The sequence below is a fragment of the Aotus nancymaae genome, unplaced genomic scaffold, assembly GCF_030222135.1.
Source record: "Aotus nancymaae isolate 86718 unplaced genomic scaffold, 86718_ANA_hifiasm-v0.15.2.pri h1tg000108l, whole genome shotgun sequence".
Taxonomy (NCBI): domain Eukaryota; kingdom Metazoa; phylum Chordata; class Mammalia; order Primates; family Aotidae; genus Aotus; species Aotus nancymaae.
In genome coordinates this window covers 43,668,261-43,682,804 of record NW_026988523.1, presented here as the reverse complement: position 1 = coordinate 43,682,804, position 14,544 = coordinate 43,668,261, and the positions used below count along the sequence as shown (strand labels likewise).

General features: G+C 43.0%; 1 protein-coding gene across 1 annotated transcript in view; it reads left to right on the top strand.

Annotated features, from left to right (window-relative positions):
* Positions 1-14,544, top strand: part of LMX1A (LIM homeobox transcription factor 1 alpha) — a 153,106-nt gene that overhangs the window by 121,438 nt on the left and 17,124 nt on the right. The window lies entirely within an intron of this gene.

Genomic DNA, 14,544 nt, shown 5'->3' with positions numbered 1-14,544 from the left:
GAGAGATGAAGGTTTGAACCAAGGCAAACCTTAGAGAGGGGTTTCAGAGAATTTATTCATTCATTTATGCCTTCAATAGTTAGTGAATCCCTACTAATGTGTCAGGCATCATTCTAAGTGCTGTGGACACAACGATGAACAAAACAGGCAAAGCACCTGCCCATCAGGGAGCTTAACTTCTAGAACTTAAATGACCATGAAATACAAGAAGAGTGGCTGAAGTTGAGCATGGCTGAGATTTCTAAATTTTATGAATAGTGTGGGTAAAAGAAGAGGTAGAATGTTCCGAAAAGAACCAGGCATCTAGATAATTCAGGTGACTGTAACGTTTTATGGGCAGTTGTACACATGGATCTGGGGCTTAAGGGGGAGGTCAGATGTGAATTTGGAAATCACATAAAAGCTGAGGGTTTAAAACTAGGTAGTTGTTGTGTTTTTTTGTTTGTTTGTTTGTTAGTTTTTGAGACGGTCTCACTCTGTCATCCAGGCTGGAGTGCAGTGGCACAAGCCCTACTCTCTGCAGCCTCAACCTCTTGGGCTCAAGCGATCCTCCTGCCTCAGACCCCTGAATAACTGGGACCACAGGTGTGTGCCACCATGTCTGGCTAATTTTTAAATTTTTTGTAGATACTAGATCTCCCTGGGTTGCCCAGGCTGGTCTTGAACTCCTAGGCTCAAGGAATCGACCCACTTCAGCCTTCCATAGTGCTAGGATTATAGGCATGAGCCACTGTGCCCAGACAAAACTTGGTAGTTTTAAACCAGTATCTCCACTGATGCAATTGTCTGAGTCTTCCTGGCTATGGGAAAACAAACTTGTGAGACTCGGATGGGACAATATATACAGTGTTTATGGTGGGGATTGTCAGGCACAAAGTAAGGATGCAATAAAGGGAATTCATTATTATATGTAAGTATTGGGAGTTCTGCTGGTCCTTTCAACATCCTATTCCTACACCACCTAAGGAGAGTGAAGAAATCCAAGAAGTGGAGACACACTCCAGGGACATCTTCCTGACTCACCAAAGTGCCGTTTTCCTATGGTTGGGAAGGCACATGTTAGGCTGCTTGACAGTGATGCAAGGAGCCACAGCTGGCTTTTCCTAACTAACAGCTGCGGTGTGACCAGAGGGAATTTTGGTTCTTGAAGGAGGGACAAAGGACTCCAGATACAATCTCTGCAAAGCGGAATGTGCCAAAGCGAATGTGACATTCATTCTACCACTTTCCACAGTAATTGGTTTGGATCTGTGTGTGTGAGGTAGTCAGTTTATATTGAATTGTGTTTATTTTCTTCTTAAATGACCAGCTACAACATGGGAAGCTCCTCATCTTTGTAGAAGTGTGTGCTTTCCTGAAAGCAGATCAGACAATGATGCCAGAACCCTCCTCCTCTGAAAAAAAAAATATGAGAATGTTCACCTTCCTCTACTCTCCGCTTTGCCTAGTGTCTCATGGCTCTCCAGGACGCTGTAAACCTACTCCATATTATATGCAAAGGAGATCCATTGAGCCCTGGTTTTCCCTTCAAGAGGCTGGTAAAACCATGAACTGGCATTTTCTGGTGCTTTTGCAAAGTTTGAGGAAAGGAATGGAAAATGCCTCCCTCTCTTTGATGAACTCTGGGTCTCTAAGCCCAGGCACAGTAACTTCCAAAGGGAAGGGCTCAGGACAGGGACACAGATTTTCAAAGTGGCAAGGTTCCCCCGAGCTTCTCCATACCCTGGTCTGGGGCCCTTTGCTGCTCCAGCACAGGAATGTATCCCCAGCCTTCGCTACTCTGTGGACCTTGAGACTGGTTTCACAGAGCTAATCCCCAACCCGGTACTTCACTTTCTTTGACCTTGGGTATATCCAAGGACCACGACACGTGGGATAGCAGAAAGAGGGTTTTCCCTTTTCTCGTCTGGTAGAATGCCCTCAAGAGCGCCTTGCCGGGTACACAAAACACACTGGTTTCAGTTCCTGTGTGCTCTCAATGCATTTGGATAGTCTGCATATGCGAATTCCCAGTAATACCAGATTTGTAATCATTAAGTTCAGAAAAAGTTGAGATAAACTTGTCTGTGAGTGTCTTAAATGTTAGATACTCATATTATAAGCTTTAGAATTTGGATTTTTTTTCAGAACAGGTAAAAATAAAAAGTCTGTTAAATCAGTTTAAGTAGGGAAGAAGGATTAGTCAGATAAAATAACAACTGTAATTTTACACTAAACACAGGTTTATGGGAACTCAATTAACTAGAATTCTCAATTAAGCAGAATATATTATTTAAAAGTCTGTTTTAGTATGAATAAAGAATTAATCAGAAAATAAAGTTGGGTGCAGTGGCTCCCCCTGCAATCCAGCTCTTTGGGTGGCCGAGGCTGGAAGATCACTTGAAGCCAGGAGTTCCAGACCAGCCTGGGCAACAAAGTGAGACCCTCTCTCTGCAAAAAATAAAGCAAAATTAGCCTGACATGGGGTTCATGCAGGTTAATTGGTCTTAGCTACTCAGGAGGCTGAGGCTGGAGGATGGTTGGGTCTAGGAGTTCGAGGCTTCTATGAGCTATGATGATGCCACTGCACTCCAGCCTGGGTGATAGAGTTGCGACCCTGTCTCCAAAAATAAAAATAATAAAAAGAAACTAGGCCGGTTTCTAAGATTTATTTTAAACAACACCCTTGAAGGAAGTATTTTCCAGAGTTAGTCCTAATCAGCCCAATGTCTTATATTACATGTGCAGTTGTATAAAGCAATTGCTTTGTTAAGACAGTGCTTCTCATGACTCATCAAAAGATTGAGAACCGTCACCAAACAAACAAACAACAAATTAATTATTTCTACAAGCTGTAGTTAGTGAACCAGGATGGTGGAATAATTTAGGAAATATTTCATCAACAAATGTTCAGAGTGTTAGCGCTCTACCCTCCGAGTTGAGTGCATGGGGTTAATGATCATACCTCATTCCTGGGCAGTGGGCAAGTGTTCTCCAGTCTGCTCAGCAAGACCCTGAATGGCAACTACTGGGGACTTTCTCCTCTCGCCACCTGTGAGAGACAGTTGGGATGGGGAAGGAGCGCTGGATCTGAGCCAAGGGATTTGGATCCCAGGCGTGTGATCTTGGATAAGCTCCTTGCCCTATCTGTGACTCAGTTTCCTATCTGAGGCAGTGTGAATGTGAATTGTTAGTCTAGATACTCTCCAGGTTTCTTTATTCTCAGATGCTGTGCTGTTTCCAAGCATGTTGCAGCAAGGGGCAGCTGGAGGGTAAGTCACACATCCACATTCATGTAGCGATTTGTGAGCTTGTGGCCGGGCAGTGCCCAGAGGTAAAGTTATTGTCTATTATCTAGGGCTGTTCCTGCCACAAAGAAAAATGAAACTTGAGAAGTTCATAGGAGACTATTAAGACACAGATTAGCATCTAGATAGCAAGCTCGGGGGTTTCCTTGGGCATTGCCTAAGCGCCAGCTCCTGGAGCTATCCATGTTAAATCAGTATAATAAAATTAAATTAGAAAGAAATTATGGAAAAAGAACATAAACGGAGAGATTTTTTGTTCACCATCATAAGCATCTTCTCAGAAGATTTCTGTTTTTGTCTGCTCAGGCTGCAGTAACAAAGTACCATAAAGTAGGTGGCCTGTAAACAACAGAAATTTATTTCTCAGAGTTCCTGTCACTGGAAGTTTGAGGTCAGGGTCCAAACATCATTGGGTTCTGGAGAGAACCCTCTTCTGGCTTACAGATTGCTGACTTTTCCTTGTATTCTCAAGTGGCAAAAAGAGAATGATAATGCTCTATGGGGTTTCTCTAAACGGCCACTGAAAGCATTCACAAGGGTTCCCCTATTACGACCTAATTACCTCCAAAGGCCTAACACTTTAAAACAATCACATTAGAGCTTAGGATTTCAACATAAGAATTTTGGGGGACACAAATCTTCACTCCATAACAGTCTTGGTCTGCATTTCCCAATGTAAGCGTTACTGGCATTTTTGGTGAGGCATGTTGCTACATTGCATCTATCACCCCCCTCCACTAACAACCAGTAAAAAGAGCCCTCATGCATTTGCAGATATCCCTGAGAGACGAAAAACTCCTGATTGAGAACCAGCATTTAATCCAGTGATCATAACCAGACAGCAGATTTGTTAATATTTTCTTCTTTCATTTGTAAACATAGACAATTGTGTTGAAAGGAATCTAAGACATCATTTATCACAACTCCCTCTTTTCATAGCTGAGAAAGTTGAGGTTAAGTGTCTTGTTCAAGACAATGTTATAGTAGCTGGTAAAAGCAGGTTTAGTATCGGGCTTCCTCCACCCGCTGCAGGGCTCTTGTACTGCCTCATTTGGTGTCATAAACGTGGCCAAAGAGATAGCTGGTAACACGTGAAGGAGTTGTGACTAATAATAGAAATGACAGGGGGCCATCTATAGCTTCCATTAATAATGCTCTCCCCGAGGTCCTGAACCTTGGGGTTTTCTAAATGAGCAGTTTCTTAAACAGTTTATCTGGTTAAGAGGACCTGGGTACCTTAAGCAGAGCTGATGCTGTATTTCATGTTCTAAGACACTTTTTTGGGGGGTTGTGTTTTAATATATTCAAAATTGAGATCTAACTCACGATTGATGTGGTGAGAAAGCATTGTATCAAAATTTAAGTGGCCACATTTTTTTTTCTTTCTTGATGGTCCATTTTTTATAAATTAAAGGTAGCTGATATTTGATGAAATCTGATAGATCACTTTCAGGACAGGCTGCAGAGATCATTTCTATTTTAACTGTTCCTAGAGGTGATGCATCATGTGGAGAAACCTGTCTCTAATTGTTTGGTCTGCATATGACACAGCAGTACACATAGTGGAGAGAAATTGAAGAGAGTCTCTGCAAGTGAGATGATGAGGTATCCAGTTCCTCTCTTTGGTCTCTGGAGTAAGTTTCCTTGAAAGTCCTTTCTGGCCTCTGGTTTTTGCCTGTGGCCTCTTGGATCTGGCCATGGTGCTGACTGCTCGTCGAACTTTAGTACTGATTTCCAATGAATTCTGGACCTAAAGTCTAAATCCTGGGGTGAATGTTTGCCACGTCTCATTACCTAACTGCTACTCTGGGATAAGCCTTAGAAAGCTAGGTCCAAGGAAGACAACAAAGGAAGTGAGAAGATGATTTGAGCTAACTAAGTTTTCAGTATGGCTAGTGAAATCAGGTGTATGGCGGTGCTTACCTGGCAAGTGAAGGGACGATTCCCCAACCTGTGAAATCCCTTGTCACCCTGAAGAACTAAACCATCCAGGGACCAGCCTGGGGAGAAGAAACAACGATTGACTTTTAAAACAGAGAGAGTTTAATACAGAGAACTGATTAAATGGCTGATGAGGTTATTGAGATGCAAATAGACGGGGTGAGACAATCTACAAATTAACACAAAAGAACGCTGCTACTACTTGCAAGCTGAGGGACAGTGTGAGGAAATTATGTAACTGCCGCATGCATCTGGTGGAAGCCAGAGCTGCAGTGGGCCTGTCAGGTATGGGCTGGCGCCATGGAGGAGCTGCACGCAGGTGCTATCTGAACTGTAGTATTGTTCTCTTTAAAATAACATCCATCACTACTGGCTTCTCCAACACAGTCACTGTTTTCAATCTATGCTTATCACTTTTCACTGTTTAAATTTTATTTAGGTTCTAAAATGACTTAGATCATGCTTTACTTCCTTGATAGATCTTCTCCAAATAAAGGCAAGTTCCACAAGAGTAAGAGGTCCTGTTTGTTTTATTCACTACTGTATTCCCAGAAGCTAGAACGGCAGTCACTACATTGTGTGGAGTAAGTAAATGTTTGCTGAATGCGTGAATGAAGGAATTCCGTTAAATGATACTGTAATTATCTGCTTGTATGACTATCTCCCTAGCTTGTGAATAAAGTTTTCTTTTTCCCTTTTCTTCCTTTTGTTTTTAAAAAAAACTATCAAAAACCAAGACTTTTTGGTCATTGCTCATGTTAATAAGACCCTTTTGGATAGGGCATATGATATTACTTAGTTGTGATGAAAAATATTAATGATTTGAATTTCTTGAATGCATACTATGGTGCTCAGTACAGAAAGATGAAATTTGGGGAAAATAAGTAATATTTTCCCCAAAGAGCCACCACTGAATTCCAGATCTCTTTGACTCAAAGCTCTAGACCTCTCTTAATCATTTTCCTCTGTTAGCTCTGTATTGTATGTATGTGTGTATGTATGTATTATTGAGACAGGGTCTTACTCTGTTGCCCAGGCTGGAGTGCAGTGGCTCAGTCTCAGCTCACAGCAACCTCCCCTTCCTGGGTTCGAGTGATTCTCCTACCTCAGCCACCCAAGTAGCTGAGATTACAGGCATGCGCCAATATACCCAGCTAATTTTTGTATTTTTTTTAGTAGAGATGGGGTTTCGCCATGTTGCCTAGGTTGGTCTTAAACATCTGAGCTCAAGCAATCCACCCGCCTCAGCCTCCCAAAGTGCTGGGATTACAGGTGTGAGCCACTGTGCCTGTTTTAAAAACTGAAACACAAGGCCCTGCTTTGTCAGTTCTCCTAACCCCTCCTTCACTGTCCATGCTCCTGTCTACTCTCTTGAGCTAGATTATTTTTGCTTTGTCCTTTATTTTAAATGTGTTTAAATTTAAAGCCTTTCTCTTTCTGCAGGCCTTCTTGAGGAAGCCTGCCCTGATCCCCTGTGACCGTATTAGATACCTCTCCATTGTATTCCCTCAGCATCTCCTACTTTACCAAAACACTTCTTAGCCTGTCTTGTAAAGGCCTGTTAATCTGTCATCTCCTCCACTAGACTGCGGCGAAGGCAGGTACTCTGCCTTGTTCAGAGATATATATTAAGTACTTTGCACAATAAATATGTTTTGATGAATACATGATGATGGAAGTATGGGGAATTCTCTGCATACTAAAAAATATTTATCCCTGAAGATAAAGCATCTATGAAACTAAGAACTCCTTCATTGGGAAAATAAAATTCAACCTTACAGCAGTTTGGTCTATGTACAGCTTCTCAGATGCATATCCATTATATAGAGCGAGGTATTCAATACAAAAAGAAGCGATATGAACTTAGAACCTGGCAGCAAGGTTAATCTCATCACCTCTTTAACCAGCTGCTGTCATAGCCCTTCAGGCACCTATGACTCCCGAAGTTCAGCTGCACCCACAATAGCAAGTTTTTCCTCCTTTGCCATGCTTCCCGATAATCTCTTGCTCTAGCTCTCACTGGCACTGGTGGAGGTGAAACAGCTGACCGTGAGGGAGAACTCATTGAAAGACATGATCTAGGACACTGAGCTAAGCACATACATTGGATAACATTTGTGCTTTGTGAGAGGTGTGTGACTTTGAATTTATCGGTCTTAAAAACAGAAGGGCTGTTCAGCACTTTGCCTCAGTCCTGGAAGAGGTGACAAGGAATAGAGGTGGAAGAGGGCACCTTGAGCATGAAGGTAAAGGAGAGATGAAACATGATGCAGATTCCTTTCAGGGGCTTGGTGCCTGCTTACCCACTTGGCTGTCCACGGCTCTGGTGCTTAACAGCCATCATACTGATAGAGAGGAGACAGACCTGGCCCTGTGCTTGGTGGCATACTTTCTAATGACGCACAAGAGCCATCCCTGTGCCTGCCCATCTTAGGTTACTTTATACTCATTCTCACCTTTTCCTCCAGTCATACCATTATTTTTAAAGAAGAAAAGATGGTTGTAAAAAAAAAAACAGTTTCCATTGTTTCATAATTATCAAAACTAGCAGCAATCATTCTGAAGAGTGGGTTGAAATGGTTGAAAAGGCATGAAGATTCTGTTGACTGAAAGTAAGAATATGATATGATTGCTTCCACCTCTTCAGAAGTTCTTACCCGAACTCCCTGTGCATGCCTACAGGAGTGTGTAGGGCTGGGGAAAGAGAGGGAGAAACATTCTAGATCAGTGATTCTAAAGGTGTGGTTCCTGGACAAGCAGCAGCAGCATCACCTGGAAACTGGGAAATGGTTAGAAAGTCATGGACCCCATCCCAGACTCACTGAATCAGCAACTCGTGTTTTCACCAGCACCCCAGGTGATTCGGGGGCACGATCATTTTGAAAACCACTGCCCGAGAGTCCAGACTATAATTACAGTGGTCTTAGGTTCAAGTCTAACAGGGTTCAAGTCTAACCCCTATTTCAACAATAAACTCTATCTTTTACAAGTAATGGCAGTATTGGAAAGAAAAGTTTTTAATGTTAGAAATTCAAGGCTAACTAATTACACAATGTGTGGTACTGTTAGCAATGATCTCATCAACATTAAGATCATCTTGAGACACTCAATTTCACCTAAGGGTAATAACCATAAATAATTTCCAAATGGTTGTAGTGTAGTTCACTACATACAACTATAATCGGTTTATAGCAATCTAGGGCAAGCCTTTCTTGCAAAAAATATTTATGCTTTCCTCACTTAATCTTGTGTTCGCGCCCATGACGAAGCATGGCCACAGGAAGGTCTGTTCAAGATCTCTCAGTCGGGAAGGGCATCCCAGCCTGCCAGAGCTGAGGTCCTCCTGACCCCGTGCTTCCCTCTTTCCCCCAAGCTGTCCTTGGAGACTATGTGTCACAGTCACATGAGGACTGGCTGGATGACAAATTGTTGATTGTATGTGCTCCACAGTGCTGTCCAGGTGCCCTGTTTCCATTTTATTTTCTTCAGTCTCCCTCCTTCTCTCTATCCCTAATTAGCATAATTTGGGGTTTCTCTTTTTCATGACCTGCTTTCCTGTCTTCCTATTGAAACATAACTGGATGCGTACTAATGAGAAGGTGGACCATCGGTAGCATGAATATCAGTGTGAAAGAGATTCAGATTGTAGTTTAAGAGAAATAAATTTCATCCCAGGTGAACTTTAACTATGGAGGTAGCTAATAGTTTCTGTCGTCACTGAAGTTACTGGTTGGCATTGGTGAATTGATTTGTAAAAACATGGAGAGGCAGAACTCTACGGTGCATTTGTTTGTGTGACGCATTGCCAGGGTGACCTTTGGCGTATTTCTGTTCATTCCGTGTTAACTGAAACACAAGCTATTCAACAGCCAATTATTAATCTCCTGAGTACTCAGTATGTTGTTGTGTTGTGGAGGATACAAAGATGATTTAGACTTGATCTCTGTTTTCTAGAGATTATTCTGGTTATATAGTAGATACTGAAAATTATAATGCTGATGAAAATTAGCTAGCATTTGTTAATTTCTTACCATTAACCAAGTACCATAAACACTGTACTCCATTTAATTCCTGTAACTATGTTGTTCGGTAGGTGCTTTTTTTTTTTTTTTTTTTTTCGGTAGGTGCTTTTGACAACACCGTTTTATATAGATGGGGATACCTAGACTTAATACAGAGTGAAGTTTTGCTGTATTAGTCTGTTCTGGCACTGCTATAAAGACATACCAGAGACTGTGAAATTTATAAAGAAAAGAGCTTTAGTTGGCTTACGGTTCTAGAGACTGTACAAGAATCATGGAGGCATCTTCTTGGCTTCTGGGGAGGCCTCAGGAAACTTTCCATCATGGAAGAAGGTGAATGGGGATCCAGGCATCTTACATGGTGGAGCAGGAGCAAGAGAAAGAGGAGGGAGGTGCCACACACGTCTAAACGAACTGATCTCACAAGAACTCACTATGATCATGACAACACCAAGGGGGATGGTGTAAAGCCATGAGAAACTGCCCCCGTGATCCAATCACTTCCCACCAGGCCCCACCTTCAACACTGGGGATTACGATTCAACAAGAGATTTGGGTGGGGACACAGATCCAAGCCATATCAACAAGAGATTTGAGTGGGGACACAGATCCAAGCCATATCATTGGCCAAGACCACTAGCTAGTAAATGACAGAGCAAAATGTTCTAGTCCAAAGCACCTCTCTTAATCACTCTGTTATACTGCCTCCAGAAGTAGGTCAGAACAGAAGCTTTATATTGGTGTAGTACACTGGTTTTTAGAAAGTTTGTGCTTAGAGCTTATGTTACTGTTTCCACTAGAATGGTTGGAGAATAATGTAAGACAACATACAAAATTGTCTCCTTGTTTGAATATGCTTGAGTAACTAAAGTATTTGAGATAGACAAACACGTGCTCTGGGTATTTGGAGAGGGAAGAAATTACCATGGACAGGAGCTGAGGGAGCCTGCAGGGAGCAGATAGATTTGGACCTCCCTGTTAGCACAGAATTGTGACCTTAAGAAGCCTGTCTCATTCCCCCAGTCATTCTTTATCTCATTGCTCTGTTTTATTTACTGTTTTCCTTTATTCACCATCTTCTCCCACTAGAGGCAGGAAGGCAGAGACTCTCTTGATCTCGTCCATTCCTCCTCATTCTGGATCTAGAAGAGTGGCTACACGTAGTAGGCACACTGAAGCTGGAGTTGTTGAGTTAATTTTCCACATGAGGAGTTCGAATTTCTTAGCCAGTGGGAATATGTAGTAAGTTCATGAACAACCAAGAGTCATAATGAAAACATTTAAAATATCTTACATTTTATTACCTTTTCCGAAGCGCATTTATCTACTGTGTCTGTATTGTGTTCCTAACGATCCGATCAGGGTAGCTTGACAGTTCTTTATTCCTTTGATTTTGCAAATAGAAAAGTAGGGCTTGGAAAGGTTCAGTCATTTTTTTTTCTTAAAGTGTATAATTTAATAGTGTTTAGTGTATTTGGAGTTGTACAATCATCACAGTCAATTTTAGAGCATTTTTCATCACCGCTCTGGTCCCATCCACCAAAAGAAACTGTATTGATTAGCAGTGAATCTCAAACCTCCTCCCAGTCCTAGGCAAGGTTAGGTCATTTGCCTTCAGTTATACAGCTGGTGAGTAGTGGAGGTAAGAACAAAGGCTAGGTATCTGACCCCGTTTTCCCTTTGATCTTTCGGATAGCCTGTCAGTGGTTTATGGAACGGACTGGAGTGTGAAGGCATAGACCTGGCTGGGTATAAGCCTTGGTTTTCCTCTCCAAACCAGCAGAGGGCCTGATCAGGAGCCACCGTGTCCAGGAACCACAGTGTCTCAGCCAAGCGCTCAAAAAGTCTGATCAGCTGTGGTCATCCAGGCAACCTCTCTGTGTGTTTAAGCCCATGGTAAATTTGATCAACAAGGACTCACTTTTGCGATGAGAACATTTTGAGCGTTAGTCAACTTACCCCACTTTCCTAGACACCTACAGGATTGTTGTCTTCGTCCTTTTCAATTTGGAGAGATAACCGTTTGTCTTCGAACCCTTGCCTAGAAATAATTTTAATTTTCTCAGATAATTTATCCTTCAAAGGACTAGTAATTAGTGTAGCAAAATTGGGCTACTCCAAAGAGAGATGGTATTTGATCCACTTACTTCCTAAATTAGGACAAACACACTCAAACCTTATTATATGAACCTGATACAATGTCATGCATATAATACTCCAAGCCTAGAGAACCACAGGGCAGCTGGATTAATGAGCTTTTATCTAGACTGAGCTCTGAGCCCCAAACATCTGAATCGACTTGTTATGAGCCCTACAGTCTCCTTGGAGGCTGGCCAGATAAAAACAAAACAAGCTCTGGTTTCATTTAGTGTATTCACCCAGGCTTGATTTGAATACAGTGATGTTGGTGGGTATTTCAGTTGCCAGTATTTGCACTGTCTGACAAATCTGTGTGTAGGTACATGTGGTATACACCCGCGCTTATCAGTTTGGACTACATATGGCCATGTTTTTATTAGACAGGAGAGATAAAGAGATGGAAAAATTCAGAGAGGGAATGATGGAGTGAGTGTGTGTGTGTGTGTGTGTGTGTCTGTGTGTAGAGGCAAGACAGAGCTAAGGTAGGTGTTAGCTTAAGATCTATTCAAACGTGAAAAGGCCTGAAACTGATGCAAATCAACAGTCATTCTACCAATCAGTCCCAATACTGTCCTGTTTCCCTGAATACCTCCCAAGCACAAGGTCTCCCTTCATGAGCACCAGCCAGCTGAAGGAAGCAAAGGGAGAGGCATCCAGGCCGTGGCGGGCTGCCAGCACTCAGAGTGGAGACACACAGCTCCCCTTTGGGGCCTGCCTGGACGTCTGAGCTGGAATGCCCTGCCTCTGACCTGCCCGGCCCCTCCCCCTGCCTGGCACAGAAACCCCCATCTGCAGTGGACATCTTTGAACAAAGGTGTCTTTCTTGGGACCCTTTACCTAAGGCCTGACTCCGGCGTGCAGCTTGGTTTCTGTCTGCTCTGCTCCTGGAATGCTTAGCGCACTGCGCTTGGAGATTTTCCCTGCATTCACCCTGGTGAGGATTGCGGTGGCAGGGCAGGATAGTGGAGGGGAGTGGAGGGGAGACGGGAGGGTCTGGGGAGATATGGGGATTTAGAATAAGCTCTGCCTCTTTTGGACTGAAAAGAATAGCTTTTCCAGCAGGAGCTCAGGGTCAACCTTTCACCTCCTCCAGAAAGCTTTCCCTTTCTTTCCTCACTCTTTAATAACAATAATGCTGCCTGCAGTTAGACAGCACCTGATATTTTGCAAGCTCCAGGTATCCTTGGATCTTTACAGCAACCCATGAGGCAGGTCAAGCAGGCAGAGAGAGATAGGGGTTGAAGAAAGAGCATCCCAGCTGTGTGTCCTTGGGCAAAGATCACCTTCCTTTCTTCTTGGGCCTCACTTTGCTCATCTGTGAAAAACTGATAACAAGGCATTTCCTGCCTCATGACGTTGTGGTAGAAACAGTGAAACAATACAATTATGAAGTGATGCCATGTCAAGTATTAGGGAAACATAAGGAATCTTTAATTCATCTCATAGGTAAAGAAATTGCATCTCAGAGACGTGAGGAATCTTATCCAAGGGTACACAGCTTAGTAGCAAAATTAGGACTAGGATCCAGGTCTCCTATTTTATGGCCAAAGTTACTTTCCACCACTCCACATGCCTTCCCATAGAAAGAGTAATCCGTCAGTGGTTATTAGTAATTAATGGGAGACGAAGTATTTGATTTTCCACACACTTGACCCAGGGCATGTACGGGTGACTGTTATTTGCTTACTATGTCTGATATGCTGGGTAAATAGCCTGTTTCTTTCCTCCCTTCAGGGGTTCTCTGGGCCCGGTCTTGGAAGTAGACAAGCCTTGCATGAAATCTGACCCAGCCACCTATGCCCTGTGTCTGTTGGGATGGGTCCCTGAACCTCTTTGAGGCTATGTTTATTCCTCGGTTAGGTGGACTGTTCCAGTAAGACCTTCCATGCCATGAAAGGCTGCCTGAGGCCCCAAAGGGCCCACACTCATCTCTGCACACACCTTCTCCCTTTCTTTGCTGTCCTTTCTAACACCTGCGTCCTCCCTTTGGGCTTTTTAAATCCTCTCCTTCCTTACCTGTTAGTCTCCTTCACTCATTTACTTCTCTGACTCATTGATACTCCTCTTTTCTAAATGCTCACACTTTTTTTTTTCAGTTTTTACTATGCCTGAAAAACTTAACCACATGCACTTTTATATACTTTATTATCTTTCATATGCCAACTCACTCTAACTCAACTTTATGTTTTTAAGAGCGCGGGGTTCTTCCTTTTTATCCCCTCACAGTGCTCCACCGTGCTGAATGTGTAGTGGAATGCCAGGAATGTTCATATTTGAGGAGCCTCCCTTCCAGGTCAATGTCTTGCTTCCATGCCATTGAGTATCTGTGCCCTTGGCATAAAGTGCCCTCTCTCTCCTTTTCTCCCTAGCAGCTCCTGGTCACCATCTGTGTCATTCACTTACAGCTCAGGTGACACCTGCGCTATGAACCCTCCCCTGGTCCCCTCTCTTAATTCCTCTGCACAGTTATTATTTTGGTGCTGGCTCTTTCTCCTCCATTAACCACAGATCTCTGTGAGAGCAGAGGCTGAATCTTCATCATCTCTGGATCCTAGGATTGTCCTTGTGCAGTGCTGCACACATGAGCCCATAATAAATGCTTATTAAATGCAAAAGTAAATGAATAAGTTCCAAGTCAAATCTTTTACCAGAAACTGTTTTTGGTCTGAGTTGACACTTCCTTGAAGAACTATGTGTCAGACAGTTTTAAAACAGTAGCTACATGGACTTGCTTTTCTAGAGAACTGCACTTTTTGCCTCTTGGATTTTAAATGCTGTTTTGAGTTCATTGCATTGAAAGTTGATCGCTGCTATTCTCAGGAAGAATAGAACTCTAGTCCCGTAGTGCAGGGCAGTGACTTAAATAGCTTCCTATATATCCTGTCTTCATAAATTCCTCCCTTCTTTCTCTCCTTCCTCCACTCAAAACAAATCCCAGACCCTTCCTCTACTCCCCTTGTCTAAAAGACATTTATGAGGCTCATCACTGGGGAAACATCTGAGGCCCGTTCCTGCCTCTCCCTTCCCTAGCATGAAGGTCTCTCATCCTCTCCCTCACCTTCACCTCCTGGGCCAAGCTCAGATATCTCTTGCCCTGTTTATGGGTCGTTGGGATTTTTCCAACAACCTGAAATGAATCTCCGAGGCCCCACAGG